Source organism: Chelon labrosus (assembly GCF_963514085.1).
Source record: "Chelon labrosus genome assembly, chromosome: 1".
Lineage (NCBI taxonomy): Eukaryota > Metazoa > Chordata > Actinopteri > Mugiliformes > Mugilidae > Chelon > Chelon labrosus.
Window position 1 is genome coordinate 2921087 of NC_140337.1, and position 24450 is coordinate 2945536.

At 40.6% G+C, this 24450-nt stretch overlaps 1 protein-coding gene across 1 annotated transcript in view; it reads left to right on the top strand.

The window, feature by feature from the left end:
- Positions 1-24450, top strand: part of shroom4 (shroom family member 4) — a 67728-nt gene that overhangs the window by 3145 nt on the left and 40133 nt on the right. The window lies entirely within an intron of this gene.

Genomic DNA, 24450 nt, shown 5'->3' on the forward strand with positions numbered 1-24450 from the left:
TACTTAGTCTCTGGTTGATGAATTCCCACGCTTTTGATGATCAGGTTCAGGCGTTCTTTGGTCATTGTTGGCACTCCTCACAGCAGGTGGAGCCATAATTGGGGATGGACATTGCAGTTATTATTGCCAGTATCACAGGAACCATGTGATACAATACATGTCATGATAAAGGTGATGTATTGTGTTTTAAAAGAAGGCGGGTGCAATAATTCATATTTATTTATTTATTTATTTTCAAAGATCTGCCAGGCCAATCAAATCATTTAGAAGAGCTTTGTGTGGTGATGGACAGAAGAGTAATAGGCAGTTTAGACTTCTGCGTTAAGTATTGTTGTAGTATAAAAACGCCTTAACAGTGACGTAGTCTTGCATATGACCTGAGCGCCGTGCAGTTGAATGTGTTTACAACAAAATGGCTCTGATTAGTTTTACGACGATCCAGCCGCATGTAGTTTTTTCTTTGTATCAGTTGAAAGCCATCTTCAAAAATTCAAAAATTGTTACCAAACTCTACTAATAGCTGAGTGTGGCAAATACTACTACCCCCTCCCAAGGATCCCAAGGCATTCCCACCAGAGATAATATTTATAGTCCCTTAGGCATGTTAAGGGTCAACATTTTACAAACAGTTCATCAAAAGCATGCCATCTTCTGTGATTTTTGCGGGACAGTTGTGGACGTGTATGGGACTGAGACTTGCCAGTTGCCCTTTCACGATGTCCATGTTTTAAAGAGTTTGGCCCTTTGAGAGTTTGAGCGCTGCTGGAGGGGGGAAGGGTGCCTTCTCTGGTCTGAGACAGCGCAGGGATATAAGCCATTTGGTCAACATTCCTCCAAGACCATAACTAATTACTACTGTGGGTTGAGTGTGTGCATGGGTGTGGAGATTTAATACTTCTCAGACTTGAGTACTTGCTCTCCTCGCAGCCGGCGATATCAGCTGTATAATGACATGTTGAGTTTAAGGTTTTATCTGCTCAACAAGTTAGCCGGACACTCATTAGCGCTGCTGCTCACTCAGACGTTTAGTGAGTCACTCTGTCAGCCTGTTAGTGGCAAGTCATCAGTCAAGGCTTAAAACGGTATGCTGTTAGAAAGACACGTTGCTTCAAAGAAATTATAGTTTTGAGCTGCAGTCAAAAACACACCACTGATGTATTTATTTTAATCATTTTATTGTGGTTGTTTAATGTGGGACAGGTGGGATAGGCTCCAGCCCCCCTGTGACCCTCCAGAGGACATGATTTCATAAGAGCAGCACTGCCCCCTGGTGCACATGTGCAGTATTAGTAGCGATAATGGTTTACTTAGCGACAAGTTGACGTCCGACACTTGTCTTCAACTTTTTTTGCCACTCTGCTGACTCGTTGACGTATCGACCAATCAGATGCATTTGCTTCGCTAGAAATTGTACGCCAACAGGTGAATTTTCCATTCAAATCGATCTTGATTTGACAGATATCGATTCATAAAATCCTTGGATTGTTTAAAAAAAACAAACAAAGAAATTCCATTTCCTGCATCTTCTTGTAAGAAATCTTGCTGCCACCATGCAAGGCTGATTTTTTGCGACAACTCTCATAAGACCATGCAGAGATTTGGTCCCACATGTATGTGGCATTTCCACAATATTTCCCTTCTAGTTTCCATTAATACAGAAGAAGAAGAAGACGTTTTGACGCTACAGGGACGTGGTTTTGGTTTATAGTAGAGCCTTAACAAATAACTACAAAAGATCGGGCTTGGCTGAAGCCTGACGCGATCATTTTAAAAATGCCTGCTTTGATGCCGATTGGGACATCCCTGATTAAAAACACAAACATCAACTTAATTTGAAAGTATGCTGGAAATTCCTGGGCGTGACCCCTGTGCATGTTTACTGTCATATCGGCATGTATCAGGGTGATTTATACTTTAAACCACCACAGTTGTCAGTTCCATGTGTGTTGTGTTTGATTTAGTGTGTGTGGTTGTGATGACTAAGTGGTGAGTTCCTTCCATTGTTGTCTTTGATAGAGCAGCTGCTGCAGAGCTGTCAGCTCACTTTCATATGTGGTTTCATGAATTATTGTAAACTCTCCGCTGATTCCTGCTGTGGACATGTTTCTGTTGATCCCATGAGACATCTGGACATTCAGAAAGTCGTGGTACAGTCTTATTAGCTGACTGTTTTTGGTAATTGTGCTTAAAAACTAATTTAGTGTGTAATATTTTCAACATACCACTGACTTTGAATTGATTCCAGTTGCTCAAGTGAACTGTCTGTACTGGAGTGACTTTCCCAGGATTCTTGTCAACCAGACATGAAGGTTATCTAGATGAACATCAGACGTTACATGTTGTACAAGAGCCTGTCTGAGTGGACTGAAGAAGATTCTCACTACTGTTAAACCAGGATGAGACGAACTACTAGTCAAAGGGTCCTGAATAGAGATCTATGGGAAAATTCCATGGATAGCGGTCGATCAATTGATTGATTTTTTTAAACCCAGCCTTTACGAGCACCTTGTAAAGCACCATCTGCTCAGATGTCTTTTCTCATTTCTGCGTCGCAGTGATTTCAATAAATGTGTTGTTTGACATTAATTAACTCCAAACTGAGCTGCTCAACACAACACAGTGGATTACCGGCAGGCTAGCTCTATGACTGAAACCATTTGCTTGCTCAGGCGGCACATACGATAATTTAGAACTGATACAGAGAAGATTCAGCTCACGCGTTTCCACATTAAAGATAATAATTATTCTAATGAGCAGATCGCTTGTGGTAGTAGAAACTAATTGTGGTAGTATAAAGGCTGTAGCCTGATGCCCATCTTCCCAGAAATGTAACGACATATCATGGCGATTCGGACGACATGTGATTGGTCTGAAATGCATTTCCTCACAAATTGGAAAATCGTATTTTTTGTTAAACCCAGTCCTAAGAACAAACCAGGCTTAACTCATCATAAAATCACAGGGATTGGGATTCAGTGGCTTTGTCATATGAGAAATTAGTGAAAGGCTCCTTTATCTGATTGATCATCTTCATTCATATTGATAATCTAGTGGGGTGGAAATGCAGTAACTAAATACTTTGCTGCAGGATCATCTTCAAGATCCTCTTTTAAACTGAAATAACTGCACCATGTTGTGGACGAAGGCTTTGCTGTGTTTTATTTGTGGCAAAAATATACTTGCTATTCTGCTGTTGGAAATCAAACTGTGTTTCTTGAGTGGGGAGTGCACCATCAGAGTAATGTTTCCAAACCTTGATTCGCCCAGATGATCTTTTTTTTTTTTTTTCATTCTCATCCTGCTGTTGACAGTAACAGAGATCCAGGGATTGTACGAAGGAATGTTTTGACATTTGGTCGAAGGTATGCAGCCAACTGTCTTGCGCTGGTTCGTGTGTGTTTTCCCCCTCCTGCATTCCTGTAAAGGTAGCCTCCAGTAGCAGTCTGCTCGGCGGGGGGTAGATGAGGATGCCATCAGATAGAGATGCTATTGTCCTTCCCTTATGTGTGTGTCTCTTTGTGTGTGTGTTTCTACGTCCACTGCCCTGCTTTGCTGACTGCCCCACCTAACCGAAAACATATGTTGTGCAGCAACTTGCTACACAATAGAGCATATTGATGGGAGAGACAGAAAGAATGAAGGTTTCCAACTAGTTATTTCAAATCGGACAATCCTGTAGTCAAGTCATGAGGCCAGTTTCCTTGAAGGATTAATAAAGTATTCTGATTCTGATTCTGAAAATGCACAAACGCCACCGCTTCTGTGTAATAAAAAACAAAACATGCGTAATCAAAGTATGTCCTACATGACATAAATATTCAATATTAATAGAACAAACTATTATGAGAGACTAATATGCAAGGATTAATCAATGAAAATAAACAAAAATTCAAGTGCAAAACATGTGTCATTCCAGAGTTTGTATGCAATGTTACAAGGGTGATTTTTGATAAATAACATCATTTTAGTTAATAGACTTTGCATTCAACACAGTGACACAAAGTGGGGAAAAAACTTCCCAGAACCCAAGATGGCATCTTGAAATGTCTTGTTTTGTCCAACCTACAGACCAAACCCCACAAAATATTTAACTTGCAATAGGAAAAGAGAGAAAATTGGAAACATACAAACATGTAAGTAACCAGACCATATCCCCTTTAATGGATTTCTTGACAAATAGCAGCAGTCTATGGATACTGAATATAATGTTTTTGAGATGTGGCATTCTTTGGGCAAATGTATGTAAGATTAAATAAAGTATCAGCGAAAAAATCTAATTTATAGTAGAGTGTAGACTTTCAGTCTAACTTTACTTTGCTAGCTAGCGCTTATAAAGTTAAGCGAGTAGCTCACGTTACGTCTGGAGTTGTTTCCTCCGGGTTTTGAACAGCTCTCATTAAATAAATCTAAATCTCCATGGTCTAAAAATCAAGAGCACAAACATCGGGTTTTAAAAAGTGGCGGTAACGTAAATAGCTTCCCACGCTACGTGAGTAGTGCGAGCCGTTTTCTCCGTCAGGTTAAATTCAGTACAGAACAGGTGAGCGACCGGTGTGTGTGGAGGGTCTGGGGAAGGCGGTTTTGGGGAGGAGAGGGAGGGAGAGATGCTTTCAGGAGCAATAGGAAAACAAATGCAGGCACAACGTTGTTTGAAACATGCAAAAATATTTCTGATTCGTTAGGAGACCATGACGGAGTAAATTAGACCCGGCAGGCTGCCATAGTGTTAACATTGTATGGGAAACACTGGTAACACTAACCCTAGAGACAAAGATGTTTCTTACAGCTAATCCAACTTATTAAATTCTTGACAAATTAAATAGCTAAAAAAAGTTCTCTCAGATCATTGGTATTATGAACCACAATGGCACTCTCCATAGTGGTGGTAAAATCCTAAACAAATTGTTTCCGGCCACCACTTGTGATCAGATCTCAGTTTTGTGCTCTATCTGAAAATAAACACGTAATTTGAGGCGCTGTTGAAGATTGTGCAAAAGCTGTGTCTCAAAACAATGGATCGCTATCTACCGCTGTTTCTGAACCCCAAACAACACTGTTGTATATGGGCACATGATAAGATGGAGCAGCAGACAAAGTTGCATCATCCCACCGTAAGTTTGTTCAGATGTTGTTTTGACATATGGGTCGAAAGGGCACATTTAATCCGAGTCTGGGAAAAATCAAGATATCCAGACTGAATCATAACGCTGAAAGCGACGGGGAACGATGGAACGTAGTTATCACATGAATGTTTTCGAGATAAATAGTCGGTTGTAGGAACATGTAGCATTTAGGTTGTGGGCAGTTGTCGGTGGGTGTGTGTTTGGGTGGGGTTGGAATGCATCTATCTACAATCTGTGGAGCCTTTAGCTGTTTCTTTTAGGCTACGTCTGGAGGCAAACAAACACACACATTTTCTATCTTTGTGAGGACCTAACCTAACTAACCCGATTCTTAAAACCAAGTCTTAACTCCCGACTGGCCAAAGTCTTGCAGCTTGGCGAAAATATTCTCACCACTAAGACCCGACAACCGTTGTTTGCATAATTACATCAATAAATTAGCCAGCAAGCACACAGAATTGTTATTATTGCAGTCTGGGAGGAAAAAGAAGAGGATGTATTTAAAATATAGTCCTAGTGTGTGTTTCAGTATGTTAGAGGTGAAGAAGTCCTGACCCGAGGCTGCTGCAGTTGTTATTGTTGTTGTCAGTCATTCCCTTTAAACCCTTTACCCTTTCTCTCTGGGGGGCAACACACACACACACCTCAGCCATGTTGGAGCTCAAATGAATAAATCTGACATCTGTCTGTGTGCGTGTTTAACAGCTTTGGTCTCGACCAAAAACTAATTGATAATAAAAAAGAAATCCCCAAAAATGAAAGTAGTATCAACCTGTGTGTAAAGATCTGTAAGGCCATGAACTTTATGTTCACTCTAATAAATCTTCAATAATCAGTAGTGTGCCATATATCCACAATCAAGAGGAATTGGTCTGAGATTGGATCAGTTTAAAAAAAAAAAAAAAAAAAAAATCATCATTTTTATTTTCTCCAATTCATCGTAGTTAGTTAGTTATATGGAATATTTTATTAACTCCTACTGCAGTTCATCTACAGATGCTTCACCTTTTCCCTACAAGACTCAGAATAAGTTGTCTTCATTTGTCAACATCACGCTTGTACATGTTAAAAAATAAATATTATAAACTATATAATTCTTAGTAAATCACAAACCCCCCCGCCCCCAGTTATATAGTTTTATTCTGGAATGGCGCTAGTCTGATAAATAACATAATTTTAATTAAATAGATTGAGTATGCATTCATAGAAGTTCCCATAAACCCAGATTGACAAACATATGTATGGTGTATCTAACATATTGTGATATATAAAACATTCTAGATATACAACTCTAACCCTAAGGACAAGAATGTTTACTTATAGTATATAATCCAACACAATAATCTCTTCTCAAATTAAATAGCTAAATAAAGGTCTGTTGGGTGCTTGGTATCCACAATGGTGTTATTAAGCCCTCCATGGCGGTGGTAAAATCTTAAACAAATGATTTCAGTATGAATTGCAAAAATGCGTTTCTGGTGACCGCTTGTGATCAGATCTCAGTTATGTATGGAAATAAACATTCATCTGGATCGCTGTTGAAGACTGTGCGAAAGCAGTTGTCCCAAAACAATGGATAGCTATCTACAAGTTTATTTTTTCCTCTGATCTTGATAACGCAAGGTCCGCTTGTTTTAAAGAGCTTTCAGCCTCATTCAAAAAGAGGCTGCTGAAAGCCGAAACAAGGGCATCTGGACTCGTTGGGGTGATCTGGTGATTATAGACCGTAGGCATGTGACTTTCAGGTGGACAACACCCACTCTCCACCAGTCTTTTAGACCTGACCAAGCTACTTGGATGAAATGTCTTCAAGAATATCTATCGACGTCAAGAATATCTACAAGTCCATTTGCCCTTGTCCCAGCTTTTTTTATTTTTTTTTTGGATATACCATGGCCTGTATGACTGAAAACCTTCACAGGGATATCTCCTGTAGATGGTTTTTGGAAAAAGAAAATTTGGTAACTGACTGTCCAAAAATGATTTAGCAGTTGTTCAGCTCAGCTTAATCAGTTTCACCATTAGTTGAGATCGATCCTCTTTATTATCCTGTACCTTTAATCTTACCATGTCCACTTTCAGTTCCTCTTTACATCATTTTCCACCGACTGCACTGCAGCTATGTCGCTTCGACGTGAGAAGCCGATTCCGAGCTGTTATTGTTGGCAGGATAAGGGCTGTTACAGGCGTAATTTGTGTGCATTTCTCTGCGTCCGTGTTTATATGTTTACAGTTTATTGCAACGTAGCCTTGCTCCAAACCACACGTACACACAAACACACATTCCACCATGCAATGTGGTGCTCTCTCGTGGCCACTCTCTGGCAAGGCGGCTCCAGTTTGAGGTCGAAAGATGAGACAAAACTCTCTTTGTGTACTGGATCTTCTCTCGTTGTCGTCGTTCCTCCCGCCTGTTCTCATTGGCTTCTGACTTCATCCTCTAATCCCTCTGTCTTTTCCCCTGGTCTTTGTCGGGCAATGTGGGTTCCTCAGGGAACACTAAGAGAACTTCACGTTCTGGCCTTGTTGGAAGTGGGACGAGTGGTACTTTGAGAGCGACGGTGGGTGTGCTGCGTTCTTCTCGGCTAGGATTTATGAGGAGATTGCCCGGATTATTTATTCATCTCCTGGGCTTTAGTTGGATTTGGGTGTCGGAAAGCCAATTAAAGCTGCTGATAATCAATATTCAGTGTCTCTCTGATCAAAAATGTGAGGAAATTAGTGTCTTAAATCTTTTCAAAATTAAAAAGAAATTCATGAAACATCATTTGGACCATCGTGGGACATTAGATTTGCGAATAAATGCTGTTAAAGCTTTTAATGACAAGACAGCCTAACCTCACTGAGATAAACGCAAAGCTTTAAGCCAGTTTTGAATAAAGCCATTTTCAAATATGTAGACATTTTCTTTTCACTCAAGAAAGATGTTCCAGTTTAGAATAAATCTGTTTATCAACTAAAAATTCAGATTCAAGCTAACACAATGGCCAAACCATTGATAGATGTACACAGATGTACTGAATGTAAGGATGAAAAGGGTGTTGAATAAAGTGATAGGGATTGATGGGAGAGAGAAACGTAAGAAGGACAGATCAACTACAGGCGACAGATGGGTTAGGGTTAGTGTAAGGAAACAGGCGGAAGGTCGTGGATTGAGGAGGATAAAAAGGTGAACGAAGAGAAAAGACAGGCAGGATGCCTTTAAATATGGCAAAAGACAGTGGATAGGCTGAGTTGATTTAAATAGAAAAAGAGAGGCGGGGGTTGCCTTTAGTTCTCTTAGCTGTAGGCTGATGAATAGATAATAGATGGATGGAGAGATAATAGATCAAAAGATAGAGGAGGTGGAGAAAAAAAGGAGGTAAAGGTTTCAGGTTTCTGGACACAGCTGCTGCCAGATTGAAGCTTTCCTGCCTTTCTATCTGGATTTATGAGTTCTTGAACTCATCGTGAGCTGTGTTTTTGTCTAGAGTCGGTCGAATTTGAAGCTGAACGGCAGAGTGAATTTGTGACACCAAATAACTTTTCAAAACTAGTTTTATTTTCCTGAAGCATTACAAATGCACAAATGAATTAAAAGCCAAGTTAAAGGATGGTTTACGTCTGCATTTGCTGCATTTTTAGTAGGCAAAAAACCCAAAACAATAGACTCTCAGAATTAGAAGTAGACTTGGGAACAGTACTTGAAGAAATATCAACAACAGTTTTTCTTTTTGGGAAGAAGTTTGTTTTTATTTGTTAAGACTTGGACTTTTAAGAGTACCAATTGTTATTATCAGATTTTGAGTCCAGATGCTAACTCCTGATTGGTGCCCTGTTAAAACCAAACAAACAAGGACGGAAACGGTCTTAACAACACACTGTGGCCTTTAGAGCAAATAAACAGACCTACCAGGTGGTTTTCACTAGGTGGTTTACAACAGTTTCTTCTGTGTTTACAGGAAAGATCTTTATGCACTAATAAATCAGATGGTTCAAATCTGTCCACAGCCGTTAAATTGGAGACTTTTGTGGTCAATTTTAATCCATTAATGACAGTTATTACCTACTAATGATTATTTTCATCTGAAGCCCTGTTAAGCTTTGAAGCAGCTTCACTTCATTTCATTTCGGCTGTATTTCCGTTCCTTTGTGTCATACATTTTTCTTTCTGTGATTTTTTTGTTTGTTAAGCTTTCATCTATTCCACTGTGATTCGTCACGCTTGTCAGAAAAATACTTGAGTAGAAGCCCAGAGAACAGAGAAGGTAAAAATATCCACAGCACACTCTCCCCGTATTGATCTGAGAAATAAGCCCTGCATCCAATCATGAAACTGCCCCAGGAAAAGAGTGCCTGAAGCAGATTTGAGTCGAGAGGGCAAGGTCATTTAGTGCACTTTAAGAAGTTAATGTTTCACCCATATTTAACTGTGTGTGTTTGTGTGTGAGATAAAGACACACACGCTCATACACCAGAGTCTTTTTTCTTTTTATGACATTGATGGATCAATCCAGTCGGGGGTTCTGGTCCCACCAGGCCGTCGACCCCTTTAACCTTTGCTATTGTCAGCGCCGGTCACCGGATCTAATGGCTTCCATACTCCACCAGAAACACATAGCCAGGGGTGTGTGCGTGTGTTAGTGGGGATAGTGTACACTCGCAATTTCATTAGGTACACTAGTGAAAACATTCTAATATAACAGTCTAGCACTAACTCTTAGCTATATGAAAGATATGGTGTTCAGCATCTGTTTAAAATAATTGAGAGATGTTAATTCAATTGTGTTTCCGTATTTAGTGTAAGACCTTTACACTGGAATGTATTTATTTCCAGAAGTGTACCTAACATTTTGGCAAGTGAGTGTACATTCAGCACAAAATGAACATTCTGAAGAATGGTGGTCTCATTAAGTTAGTACTATTTATTTGAAATATTTGAATTATGGGAAAAGTTTTGGAAAATGCACTTTGGATTTATATGTTGTATTTTGTTTATTTAATCTATATTTTTGCAGCTGGTTGAACTGGAAGTATGCTGTGTCAGCTAACTAGCATTGCTATTGTATTATTAGGGCCTCTACAAGCAGTTACTTTTCAAATTACTAACCTATCAATTGTGTTTTGAGTAGTGTGTCAGTCCTTAAATAACCATAACTTCCACCATTTAACTTAAATTCAGATTTTCACTAATTTTAATGCATGTTCTGGCATTTTTGAGCGACTGGTCGTATTATTGCCCTCTGCAAGATGAAAGTATTTACAATGACAAACGGCAAGTGTTTTTGGGACTCTGTTGAATGAATGTATTCACTTTTGAGGTTTGGGCCTTTTTAGTTAACATTGTGATGCTTCGATGTATTCTACAGAAAATTACATATTTATGACACCCTAATAGGAATTTAATTGATGTCAATAATTGATGCTACTTTGGAGCCCTATTTCACACTCAAATCTACAAGCACCTGTTGTTTAGTTGAGCGCAGCTCCAAAACGATAGATTAAGAAATGACGTACAAAGGAAGAGCCAAGATTGAGTGCTCGCAAAAACTGTATTTATTAAAATACTGAACGTTTTGGGTCAATTTTGAGCCACCATTGCACGGTCTGCTTAGGGCTAAGTTAAAGTACCACTGGAATAGACGCCGTAACCTACGCACGTAGTCTACACCGGTGCAAGCCATTTATGCTTGTACGCTCGTCAGTCTGGCTTGCCCTGTAAAAACGCCACCCAAAACTAGCTGGCGCTGTGTCTTTTTTGCCAGTCGGGTTCATTTTTGTTTCTACTTCCTGCTTCACTTTCTACTTCCTGCTTTCAACAATGGCAACTGAAACTTATGCTGAAATTTCGCCATGGACGAGTCATACAAACGTTTGTACTCTGAACCTCCTCAGTTAACTTTTCCTAGATGTATTCCATGTTTATTGATCCAAAACAATCAATTCGAAAATCGTGGTGATGGAGAAGAAGCTGGAAATACTAAAGCGCAAATTCACAGCTCTTGCGGTCTGCGTCAGCGTTACATTTCTGGGGAGTTGCACGTCAGGCTCCAGTGTTAGGGTCTGCATAGAGTCACATTAACCTCAAGAGCACAAATCCACCCCCACAAATTCTTCTTTTTGGTGTGTGCATACGCTATACCCCAAATCACACAGTCACAAAGTGTGTGTTCTTCCTTTGTGTGTGATTGTCATTGAAACGTTTGAGTGTGAGGCTTTTGGAGGATTTTACGGAGTGTGTGTTGTGTTGTTTTGGGTGATTATGGGAGTTGGAGTGTGTTTTCTATGATGTATAGATTTTGATGACTGCTGATGGTTAAGGTTCGACAGGTCGGTGTTTCTTCAGGGTCGGGGGGTTAGCATGATACTGCTGTTGCTTTTCTGCCAAGGGATTGTGGGTATTTGAGCTTTGATGTGGCCGATCAGTCTAAGTCTTTAATGAGGGGCTTGTTTTCGCAGATCAAGTGGGATTTTAATGGCATTACTGGAGCTTAAGGTGGTAAGAAGGTCTTTGGTGTAAAGCTGTCGAGGTTTCTGCACTGGATTTCTCAAGGATCACCTGTCAATCAAACACCGTGGGCGGCACAGTGATGTCTGTTTTCTTTGAATTTTAAGTTTTTTCATCTTGTCATGCTTACTCAAACTACCTCTTCATTTTCTTGGTGAAAGAAAAACAGCTACACCAGCTGCTGACCAAAAGCAGCCATTTAGAGGTGAAAATGTTTATAGTCTTGTAAAATTCAGAGGAATACGTTTCCATTTATTTCCCTTAATTTGCCCTGATAAAATACTAATATACTCAAAGGTTAAAGCTTGTAGTTGTGGGAGTTTATCATAAAACATGTGAGTAATGTGAGTTTTGTTCTTTTCATGCTGTTTATTTCACATATATTTCAAACATTGTGTCTTCTTGAATTTATACGGCGCCTGAGTTGAAGACTGTGTTTTTTTTTGTTTTTTTAATCGTCGCTGCATTTTTTGGCACTTCCTCAAAGTCAAAGGACCAAGGAGATGTTTTTTAATTTGGATTTAAAATATTTAGTCTCATGCCGGGAGTACAGCTAATAAAAATATACAAGTGAGGAGACCCACCAGAAAGTGGCCGCAGCAACATTAAGAATAATTACTGAAAATATCCTCGACTAAAAAAACAAACTGAAGTAGCGAGGAGTCGGTTCAGATGTATAGGGTGAGCCTCACATTCAGTCTCATCTCCTTGAGGTAGCTGATGTCGCCTCTTCTACCTCATCGTCTTTAACAGCAGAAGCGCCTGGTTCAACAAAAAGATCAAGTAGACCCCCTGCTCTATGAAGGACAGGGCTTCCAGGCACTGCCAGGAATCCTAGCTCTACTAATCTTTCTACTACCCTGTTTTTCACTTCTTTTTTTATTATCATACTTTTGGGCAGGAATATTAAAGTGTGCCACAATACGTAACAGGTCATCTTTACGACAGGCCTCAATCTTATCAATACCAGGGTTTTCAAGAACATCTTACAACTTAAAACTCACTCTGACACAGACTCAACAATGGTTGTCTCAGATTTAGGGTAAAAAATTACCCCGGACGAGCCCCCATTTGTGTTATGTCCCTAAGAGGGTCAAGGGGAATTTAGGGACGAACACAGGACAACCAGTGAAGTCGAGTGTGGATGTAAAGCAAACTTAACAGGATTTATTTAAATACAAAGGCAACTGAAAAATCTGCTTGAAGCATAAACCGTGGGGAAGGATTAGACCACGTGGTAAATGAAAGTCATATAACAAAGCTAGGCCTGGCTAACAAACTTCTCCATATTGAAAACAACAAACAAAAGGCCTAACTATGTTCTCTACTAAAAGGAGTAACCATAAATACACAGGTGGCACCAATCACCAACAAACAAAAGGTTACCTACGTGATGAGGTGTATAGGGTACCCCAATCTTACCTATAGTCCGCACCTTCCACCACAACTAAAATAAACAGTGCTCAAATGTCCACACGTCTCAATAACAAATAGGGTAAGTAACAGAAATCAAAATATTAGTTGAGAAAAAAAGCAGCTGAATAGCAAGTATGCAGCAGGGAGCAGAGACTGAATCATGTAGACCAGCTGAGAGCGAACAGCTGGGCAACATAGACTGGATCAAGCGGACCATTCGAGAGCGAGCAGCAGAGCAATCAGGCTGCGGAGTAGCCTGTCGCTGGATCCCTTTTAATGTAGGCCATGGGTGGTAATTGGATGATCTGGGGCAGAACCAACCAGTCCACAGGCCCCGTCAGACTTCCCTGGTGCAGTCAGTTGTGGATTCAGCTGTGATCAGGGGAGTGGGAGAGAGCAACATAACGCTGGTCATTATGGTGCTCGACTTTTACACTACGCCACCTTAACTAGTTTAAATTTAAATGCTCAGATTCTCTCAGTTGCACTGAAACTGATTGATATTATTTCACATGACTTGCTATGGCAAATTACAGCTGTTAACAAAGACGATAAGATATATGTGTTAACATGGCCCATAACAGTGGTTCTGCCATTGGTACTGCCAGAAATATAACAGTAGAAGGAGAAATTTTCCCAGCCCACACTGATTCCAGCTTCGTTCAACTGGTTGTTTGGCTACCACCATGTTTCTTTCGTTCCTAGAAACTCGTCACCTGATGTTTAGGTAAGGATAGTCTCAATCCAAAAATTGAGAGAGGCATGAGAGGAAAAATAGTTAGGGGGAATGCTTACAACAAAACACACATTAGCATGCAAATGTTCACCCATGTCAGTACATTTCATGATGTTACTGTGGTTTCAAGGCTTAACTGAATAGTGGTAGTTGGGATTTGAATTCACTAAAGATAAGCAAAAGTTATATTTCTATCTTTCACTCACTTTCTTCCGTTTCTGTCTTGCTTTCTTGGTTTAATTCTTTGCTCTGTTATTGAATTTGATCCAACTGTGTCCGTGACCCAGGGTCTCCACTCTCCTACGGGGCCACAGCACTGATACTACACCCAGAAAAGAGCTTATCCGTCTGGGGCATCATTGTCTTGCTTCATTGTTTCCACGGAAAGGCTGTTTAAGGACAACACAGCCCAGTTGCAACACCAGGGATCAATCGAGCCAGACAGCGGTATACACATGCAAACACACATCTAGCTGTTGGTGCGAGCGTGGGAGCTTTTTTCCTTTTTCCATCTCTGCGGCTCCCCTCCTCCCACCCTGATAAAGAAGGCCTTGTGCTAGCGTGGGTGTGCGGAAGGGAGGAGAACCTTACAGGGCTCAGGCTGGAGGGCAGAGGTTGATGGAGGGTGTGCTTTTCTGTGTGTGCAGTTGTAGTTGAGAACTTATTTGTCATGTATGGAAAACATCAGGAACGTAGCCTAAAAGGCCGTAAAAGCAAGGGAAATTACATGATATAGTGCTGCTATTTTGCCTTAAACATGTGGCAGCCAACCTGGGAAGCTGGACTTGAGTAGTGGTCCCTGGATAAAAGAAAACATTCTCAAATGAAATGCTGACATCTTTGCCAATTTCGAAATCTTCGTGCTTCAACTGATTAATCTTCAATGAGACTTTTTATTGGTGATATGGACGTGCAGATAATTTGTTATTAATTTTATCTATAAAATGTCAGAAAAGTGTGAAAAAAGGCTAAAGAAACAGATTATTTGCTTAAGAAATATTTGACCAGTTAAATCATCAACTTATAAGAAGAACGACAAGATAAATTATGTCCTAATTACACGGACAAGTCTTGCTGGATTAACATGTTGCAAAATGATTCATCTGTCAATTAATATCTTCTAAGAAAGTTCTATTCATTTTGTTTTCCTTTCCTTCAAAAAGCAAATTCTTGAAACTTTGTTTCATTTGAAAGAAATGTAATGATGAACCCATGAAATGAATGAAAAAGATCTCTGTTCACTCTGTGAGCGATAAAAGCTACGACATGGTGACCAGGCACATTATTGTTGAGTTGCCAAAGTGTTGCTCAAGCGTTCATTGACGTTGTCGTTGGCGTCATATGTTAAGTGGTGAAAAGAACGCTTGTAATCAGTGAGACATCGTAAAGTGGTCTGTGGGACACTTTATATTGCCAGCTTCCATTGAAAATGTATTGGTATTGCTCTGTTGCCACTAGTGTGAACCTAGATGGCTGATTGCCGTTGTCTAACTTTAGTTGGGTGTGTTGTGGGATGACTGTATTTGCCATTGTGCTTTTCTTATCAAGAGTCCTATATCTAGAGATGTCCCAATAGTTACTTGGAAATTGGTAAAGAACTGGTTGAAGAGTACGACCCAAGACATGGGTGGTGGATTGGAAAATACTGGCAAAGACGCCCAAGGAACAAATCAAACACACTAAGGAACAGGCCAGTACATTTTAAAGAAAAAAGATGAACTGACATAGTGGGAAGGAACACAGAGGCTAAATACGAGGGAGGCAATGAGACACAGGTAAGAAACATCAGGGCGAGGCTAGCAATCAGGGGCAGCAGCCACGAGGGGACAGGAAGTGAAGACATCTGTAATGACAGAGAGTTAAGTAACTTTCAAAGTGAAACAGAAAATGTCCAAGAAACAGATAGCGTTAACCATAATTACGATCCACAGAGTGACAATCCAGGCATTTTAAAACGGTCGAATCACTATCGGGTGTCAGCCAAGCCCGATCTTTTGTAGTCATTTGTTTTAGGTTTACCAGAAACCAAAAGCACGTCCATGTAGCGTCAAAACATCTTCCTCCTCTTCTGTTTTTTATGGTGGTTGGCTAGCATCAAAGCTGCCAAAAATCGAAGTAGTAGGAGAAAAAAAAAACAATGGATGGCTGCTGCTGTTTCAGAACCATGCATGCCTCATTGTTTTCACACCTCTACTTAGAGCCACCCACTTGTGACTGGGTCACCCAAGACGCATGTTAATCCTGCTTGAGAACATGGCCAGAGTGACTCAGACTTGTGGCTTTAAGCAGTTGCATACCAACAATGGAAACTAAGGTGAACTCAAATGTTATCAAAACAGGAAATGTGGGGAAAACTGGGCTCTACCTTTGGATCCACAGAAAGAACTGGCAGTGCAACTTCCAGCTCCCACAGTATTATTTCCATGCTGCAATCCGCCGTTTCTAAATTTGTTCAGTGGAGAAAGAAGCATTATGTTTGGGAGATGAACAGAGGCGCCGCGGACGATAGCAGGAGCTGGGAGCTGGTATGCATCGGGGTACTTGGAGCTTCATGTCCTCCCTCCTCCTGTGGTCTTTGTCTTGGGGATGACTGACTATTGGGGGTTTCTGTAGGATCCTGGAGGTTGACAACTCTGCTTAAGGCCCAACAGATGCTGTTGGACATCATTCGGTATTTCTAGCACTTCACCTACTTTCAAGGTGCACAGAAGTGCGGAAAAAATATAATATCAAGTGGTCAATACTCCAGTAACTGGTGGAATAAAGTTGCACTATCTACTGCAAGTGTTTGAAGTTTTAACCACTTAAAAATAACATGTTGAAGGCTTGTAACTTTGAGTCTTTGTCAAAAGACTAAAAATAGTTTCATCTTTTGTTCTTTTAATGCAACTGAGGGAGTTTGGGTCAATCCAAGCCGAGTGTAAATGTTCCAACTGTGAGTCATCTAAGATTCTCTGTGGACAAAATGAATGGAACATTTTGCTTATGGAACTGGAGGCGCTCATTATATCTCCTTGTGAAGCATTAAAGTGTGGATTTTTTATTTTTTTTTATTCATCACAAAACAATCCTTGTCCTGTTCCATGTGTACAACCGCTGTGATTAAAAAGAGGCAGGAGTGAGTCAGTTTACGAGCACAGCGCCGTGCATCTTTAAAAAGTATTCAGTTAGGCATAAACAAGAAGCAATGAGGCACAAAAGGAACATTTAACTATCAACAAAGCATTTTATAAACAAATCTGCGTTCTTTAGATTGAACATGCTCGTTTCCTGATAGGGATTATTTTCCCTTGGAGAATGCTTATTTGTTATGTCATCTGCAGAATACCTCATGAATTCGTCACCAGGGACTGCCCGTGTTCCAATCTTTGGAGGACATAGATCCCGTTCACACCTGGCGTAAACATGCATCCTGTCTGATCCAATCACAAGTGGAGATCACTTCCATTCACACCTGTTTTCACGCGTACAACCGCTACGCTTGAAAACGCAGCAGTGAGTCGGTCGAGGCGTAACACAGCATTATGCATTTTTAAAAAAAGTATTCAGTTAGTCACAAACAAGACGCAATGAGGCACAAAAGAAACACTTAACTATCAACAAAGCATTTTAGAAACAAAATCCTAGTCTGCGTTCTTTAGATTGGACATGCTACTTCACTGATAGAGATCATTTACTCTTGAATAATGTTTTTTTCATTATGCCAGCTGTAGAATTTCTAAATGAACTCCGACACCTTAAATGTGACCTATAAACTCCCCGGGTGATTTACGACACAAGTTTAGATGACCTCATGAGTTTGGATTGTTTTTGCCATTTAAATGACCGAATGAGAACTTTTTAAATAAGCTATAAACATGTGAGATCAAATTTAAAATACACGGCATCTGCGAATTATCCGCGAAATCCTCCCTTAAACGCTTTTCATCCAAACTTATGACAAACTGATTCCGACCCTCCACTCTAAACGTCTTTCCTGCATAAACCATCTCATATTCTTTGGATGTCTTCAAGTAAACAAATTTAAGAAGAGATTTGAATTGTGTATCTCCACAGTCAAGGAAATGACACAACTTTTTCCAAACGGCAGCATCGTGGGCTTTGTGGTGATTGCGTATATACAGAGACTTTTCTCAAAGCTGCGTTACCAAGAGAACTATTCATTTTCTCCGTCTCGACCTTTCAGTAATGTGAGGTTTTAATCGCACTTGTTTAAAACGCCAGCTTGTAGTGGTAGGCACACAATTGTGTTTCCATCTCATAAGAAGACATTACGTTGACTTTTATTGAACTATAACAACTGTTTGCCTTGACCTAACACTTCCTGTAACTTTAAAACGAATGCTTACTCTAAATTTGAATGATTTACATGAGGGATTCACTGTCTGTCTCCACAAATCAGCCATGTTAACAGATTTAGGTCACCGCACACAGATGTGCGCTGTAAAGCAGCTCTGGTAGCTCCTGCTGTTTAATATCGAAGTGCAGATGTTTGCTGTGTTAATCACCTCTGTCAGAGCTGCACGAACACACACACTGCTGCAGGATCGGTTTGTTCCCTCGCCGTTAATGATCTTCAGGCTGACGCTTTTGATAAAGAAGCTGTTGTTCAGTATCATGTGTGTGCGTCAGGTGATAGCGGAGTGATGACAACCTGTGATCAGCATGGGGGATTCCCCCAGTTTTTTTTTCTTCCTGGGCAAAACGATGGGCCTCGTGCCGCTGTGCAACATACGCCCAAAGCTGGAAAGTCACCCCTCAAATCTAAATATAAAAAGGGTGTGTCCAACCTGGGTGTGTGTGTGTGTGTATGTGTGTGTGAGTGTGTGAGTGTGTGTTTCAGCAAACAGAGAGGGCATTCTTCTCCATCTCCCCGTCGCTTTGGGTGACCTCACCCTGTCTGGGCATCCCACAGACATGGCATGGCACACTCATGACTGACTGAGACTCAGCAGCAGAGAAGTGGCTTTAAAAAGAAAAATATCTTTATCGAGTGTAGAAAAAATCGCCAGAGTGGGACAAATAATCAGCCACTATTGGTTAGTTGTTGTTTTTTTGTCCTTTTGTCTGTTTGTGACAAGTCAGTCCTGAAATGCAACAAATGTACTGCAATGCACACTCATCTGAAAAGGCATCCGCTAACGCTAGCAGAGGAACGGTCCAAATCCTCTGGACAGCAGTCCGCTAACAACTTTACCAAATGCCCAGTGGTAACAGAGAAGGAGGCCGCACATCAATAATTTGATGGACAGTTTCATTGTCAACATTATTAGAGCTTTAGCTGCTATACACGGAGAAGGCTTCAGCACAATACCATTTTTTTTTAACCTGGCTACACTATCCCATCTTGCAACACGCTGTGAAGTACTATTAATGCTACTGATGGTGCTGAGTTGCAGCCTGTTTTTATACAGGCTATACATATCTGCAGCGCACAGTTTATAGCGCATGAGCTGTCTGTTGTCAGCATATGTATTCAGGTCGAGAATATAGATTTGATTGTTGCAAAGCACTGCTTTCTACTCTGTCTCTATTAGTGGTGTCATCAGTGACTAGTTGGTATTGACTTGACTTTCATCACATAATAGCCAAACATAGTAAAAAAATGTTGTGGAACCCCTAGTTTAGTGTTTTTACAGGTTATTTATACATATCTGACACATGAATGATTTCTTTCTGCAGTTTACTAGGAATTGATTTTTGTACAAAACTGTTTACAAAAGTGTTTGTGGGTATTTTTTTGGCTGGGTTTTAATGTGTTTAAATAGATTTTCCGACTCAAATCGATTCTTCATTTAAGTACCAGGAATGTCGGAAGCCTAAAGTCTGGCAGCTACGGCTAGTTTTGCTAGCATCAAGCGTTGGTCATCTTTTGTTAGAAATCAGTGCTCTTGTCCCTTGTCTGGATTGGTATGATGTCAAGAAGCAACAGCTTCTAACCCCTCCTGTGACAAAAATGAGCTTCGCTTAATGACTTCATTAGCCACACACATACACAGATAAACGTACATCTGCCTGCTCCGTCTATAATAAACTCTCTTATTACCACTCTCTAATTATGCCCCACATACCTGCTTGCTGGAGTTAAGTATATAAAACCCACAGGTGTGTGTTTGTGTGTGTGTGTGTGTGTGTGTGGCAAATTACAGCCTGAAGCCTCCATTGCTTCCTATTACCGCGTTTCCTCCACCTTTTCCTGTCTTTCTGCCCTTCATCTTCTGTCCTTTATGCCTTTTATTCTCTCTTTATTTTTGCATCCTGTTTTTTCTCTTAGCATCATTTATTCCTTCTATGCGTGTGTATTTTTCTTTAAAGCCCTTTTCTTTGTCTTGTCATCCATTTGTACCTTTTAACCCCTTCCTTTCATCTCCATGTACCTTTGTCTCACCTGTCCTCTCCTTTCCTCTTAAACTTTTCTCAAATTAAATAGCTAAACCAAGGTCTGCTGGGTGATTGGTATCTACAATGGTGTTAAGAACAAGAATAAGAAAACCTTTATTAGTCCCGCAATGGGGATATTGCAATAGTGGGGGGAGGAAAAGGGGAAGAAAAACAAGAGGCCAAAGCCAAATGTACTCTTCATGGTAGTGGTAAAATCTTAAACAAATAAATTATTTCAGAATAAATTTTAAAATGAGTCTCCAGTGACCTTGTGATCAGATCTCTGTTCTATCTGGAAATAAACATTCATCTGGAGCGCTGTTGAAGATTGTGCAAAAGCTGTTGTCTCAAAACAAAGGATTGCTATCTACTGTTGTTTCAGAACCACAAAAAAAACCCAACGCCCCAGAAAAAAACACTTAGCTTTGACAAAGCTGCTTGGCTGAAACATCTTCAACAAACCCTAGAAGTCCAGTGGCCCTTGTTTCAACTTGTTTTTTCCTCGTCTCCTTCCCTCACTCCTCTCCTCTGTTATCCATGGGAAAAATGACGGATTACTTTTCAAGCACAACGATACACTGATGGTTTTTGCACGACCGTGCCCTGAACACTACTTGTGCTTGTATGTGTGTGCACTGTTTATTTCACTTTATTGCACTGATGGACAATGAGAGGTCATATTATTGCTGTGTATTTGAGGTTCTTAACCATGCATGTTGTGTGCGTGTGTATGTAGACAGCGATTCTCATTGTAAGCGTTAAACTTTCCCCCTCATTCCTAAAGCCATTTATGTCTCAGGTTTATTTTCATAATGAAAACCTCATTAGAAACAGGTGAACATAAACACTGTGTCAAATGCATTCAGCTCAGCCTTTCCGTGTGTGTGTTGTTTTGCACTGTGGACTGTGTGTGTGGAAATGGCAAAGTACACACAGAAACAGTGCCATATACACTATATTCAGTTCCTTTACATGGAATATATTGACAAATCATAATGTATTCTTAAAAAGTCCTTATCCAAATGTCAAAAGGAAAGAAATTAATGAAGCAGAGACCAAGATGCTTGAGAGGTGTTTGGTGTTGTTAATATTTGTAACCTGCAGAGGGCAGCAATACGACCAGTTGAACTGCCAAAAACAGCCAAAATCCCAAAAGAAGAAGGCGCACACATACAATCATTGAAACTACGCCCAGTATATTTGGGCTATCCAATGAATTTAGTCTGATTGTTGGTTGGTGGTTCAGGGGCTGAGAGTCGGAGTTACGTTCTCATCACTTTTTGAGAAAAGAGCTCAACGGAGATTGCGCTGCTTTCCAATGGATTCACAAGTTGTAAGCAGATTGCTCCTGCACATATACACTATATTACCAAAAGTATTCGCTCACCTGCCTTTACTCATTCTATGAACTGAAGTGCCATCCCATTCCTAACTCATAGAATTCAATATGATGTCGGTCCACCTTTTGCAGCTATTACAGCTTCAACTCTTCTGGGAAGACTGTCCACAAGGTTGAGGAGAGTGTTTATAGGAATTTTTGACCATTCTTCCAAAAGCGCATTGGTGAGGTCACACACTGATGTTGGTCGAGAAGGCCTGGCTCTCAGTCTCCGCTCTAATTCATCCCAAAGGTGTTCTATCGGGTTCAGGTCAGGACTCTGTGCAGGCCAGTCAAGTTCATCCACACCAGACTCTGTCATCCACGTCTTTATGGACCTTGCTTTGTGCACTGGTGCACAGTCATGTTGGAAGAGGAAGGGGCCCGCTCCAAACTGTTCCCACAAGGTTGGGAGCATGGAATTGTCCAAAATGTTTTGGTATCCTGAAGCATTCAATGTTCCTTTCACTGGAACTAAGGGGCCAAGCCCAGCTCCTGAAAAACAACCCCATACCATAATTCCTCCTCCACCAAATTTCACAGTTGGCACAATGCAATCTGAAATGTACCGTTCTCCTGGCAACCTCCAAACCCAGACTCGTCCATCAGATTGCCAGATGGAAAAGCGTGATTCATCACTCCAGAGAACGCGTCTCCACTGCTCTAGAGGCCAGTGGCGGCGTGCTTTACACCATTGCATCCGACGCCTTGCATTGCACTTGGTGATGTGTGGCTTGGCTGCAGCTGCTCGGCCATGGAAACCCATTCCATGAAGCTCTCTGCGTACTGTACTTGGGCTAATCTGAAGGTCACATGAAGTTTGTAGCTCTGTAGCAATTGACTGTGCAGAAAGTCGGCGACCTCTTTGCACTATGCGCTTCAGCATCCGCTGACCCCTCTCCGTCACTTTACGTGGCCTACCACTTCGTGGCTGAGTTGCTGTTTTTCCCAAACGCTTCCATTTTGTTATAATAGAGCTGACAGTTGACTGTGGAATATTTAGGAGCGAGGAAATTTCACGACTGGATTTGTTGCACAAGTGGCATCCTATGACAGTTCCACGCTGGAATTCACTGAGCTCCTGAGAGCGGCCCATTCTTTCACAAATGTCTTGTTTCACAGTCTGCATGCCTGAGTGCTTGAATTTATACACCTGGGGCCAGGCCAAGTGATTAGAACACCTGATTCTGATCATTTGAATGGGTGAGCGAATACTTTTGGTAATATAGTGTATATCCATAAATCTAAACAATGTAAATTTTAATTGTTACGTTTTAAGAGGATTCAAGCAACCTTGAAGGGTTGGGGTTCTCGCCTGTTGGTCAGCTGGGGTCTTTCTATGTTTTCCCTGTGTCCAATGTGTTTCCTCTCACATAGACATGCATGTGAGCTCAATGTGAATTTGAATGGTGACCTTCTACAGGTTAATACAGATGCACTTCTAATTGCAATCAACAGAAGTCACAGAAGTTAAATCATACTCAATATTATGTATGCTAATTAATTAACTCAGAAAATATTTGATAAATTAATTAAAAAAATACCGTCACAAGTATTTTTGTACAACAGATAAGTTGAGGTTTAACCATGATTTTGTTACCACTTTGAGAAAACCCAAACTTGTGATAAAGCTTACCACTTCAAATGAGTTGACCTCTTGATGGTTTTCCATGACTGGAGCTGATTTTAAAATATCAACCTTTGAAGTCAGAATATCACGGCAGCATTAACCCCAAGAGATTGTGAGTTAATATATGAAAGATCTAGATTTATGTTTGCGTTGGCTCACGCGGCGGAGTTCCCCGCTGCTTGTCTGTAAAACCCTAAAACCGTAAAATCAGACCTGTGTTTCCATGACATGCATTCCTTTGATTTCTGCCGTGGTAGGAGCAGCTGAATGAATGAATGAATGATGGAGGGTGGGGCATGTCTGCACCCTGTTTTCACACTGTGTAGTCAGGCATTTGTTCCTTTATATGTGGCCCTGAAGCATCTTTAAATGGCATTTGCACTGGATTAATAGTGGAATTCCCCCAGTTTCAATGTCTGAAAGGCACTATTAGTAACCACCAATTCCTATCTGCCAAGTGACTCCTGAAAAAGCCAGAGGAAATAATAGGATTTCACTATTTGTGGAGTGTAAAATAGGGGAACACTTAAAATCACATTTAATCCCTGCTTGTATTAATCATTCATAAATATACCTTTTATAGTCTCACCAAATTCTGTTACTTACCGCTGCCTGCATAGATATGAACCTTGCTGAGTAATGCAGTTATATGTTTTGGTTGGCACACACAAATATTAGTTGTTTTAGATTGTTCAGTCGTTGGGAAGTGTGTGGATACTTTTACTTGATTTCTGCCATGTGCAAAATGCCAAAATTCTTTGGTTGTTGAGGTAGCAATGAAGGGAAGGCTGATTTCCAAATGTAAATTTTAAGGCTACATCCACACAAATGTTATTTATTAAATTTTAACAAAAACATGGATGTAACTTTAGAGTCGTAGCCACGCCAATGGCTCTCTGAGGCCATACTTAGCCACAACTGTACTTAGCCACAGTGGCACTAGTAGCTAAATGCTAATGTCCGCCTGCTAACCTAGTGTCACAGTGACGAGGCTAACGAGATGATGTTTGTGTGGTTCACCAACGTGCTAGCATGCTAATAGTTGGCAGTTAGCAAAAAACACAAAGCTAAATGGCAAACGAAAGTGGGTGGCTGCGTTTTTTGCTAACTGCCAACTATTAGCAGTTGGTGCCTGTTCAAAACAATTAGCGTGGATGTAGCTTTAGAGTTTAAGCTATGCTAACGGCACACTAAGGCCGTACTTAGCAGCAGCTTTACTTTAGGGTTAGTAGCTAAACATGAATGTCAGCATGCTAACATGGTTACAGTGACAAGGCCAGCATGAGAATGTAAAGCAGG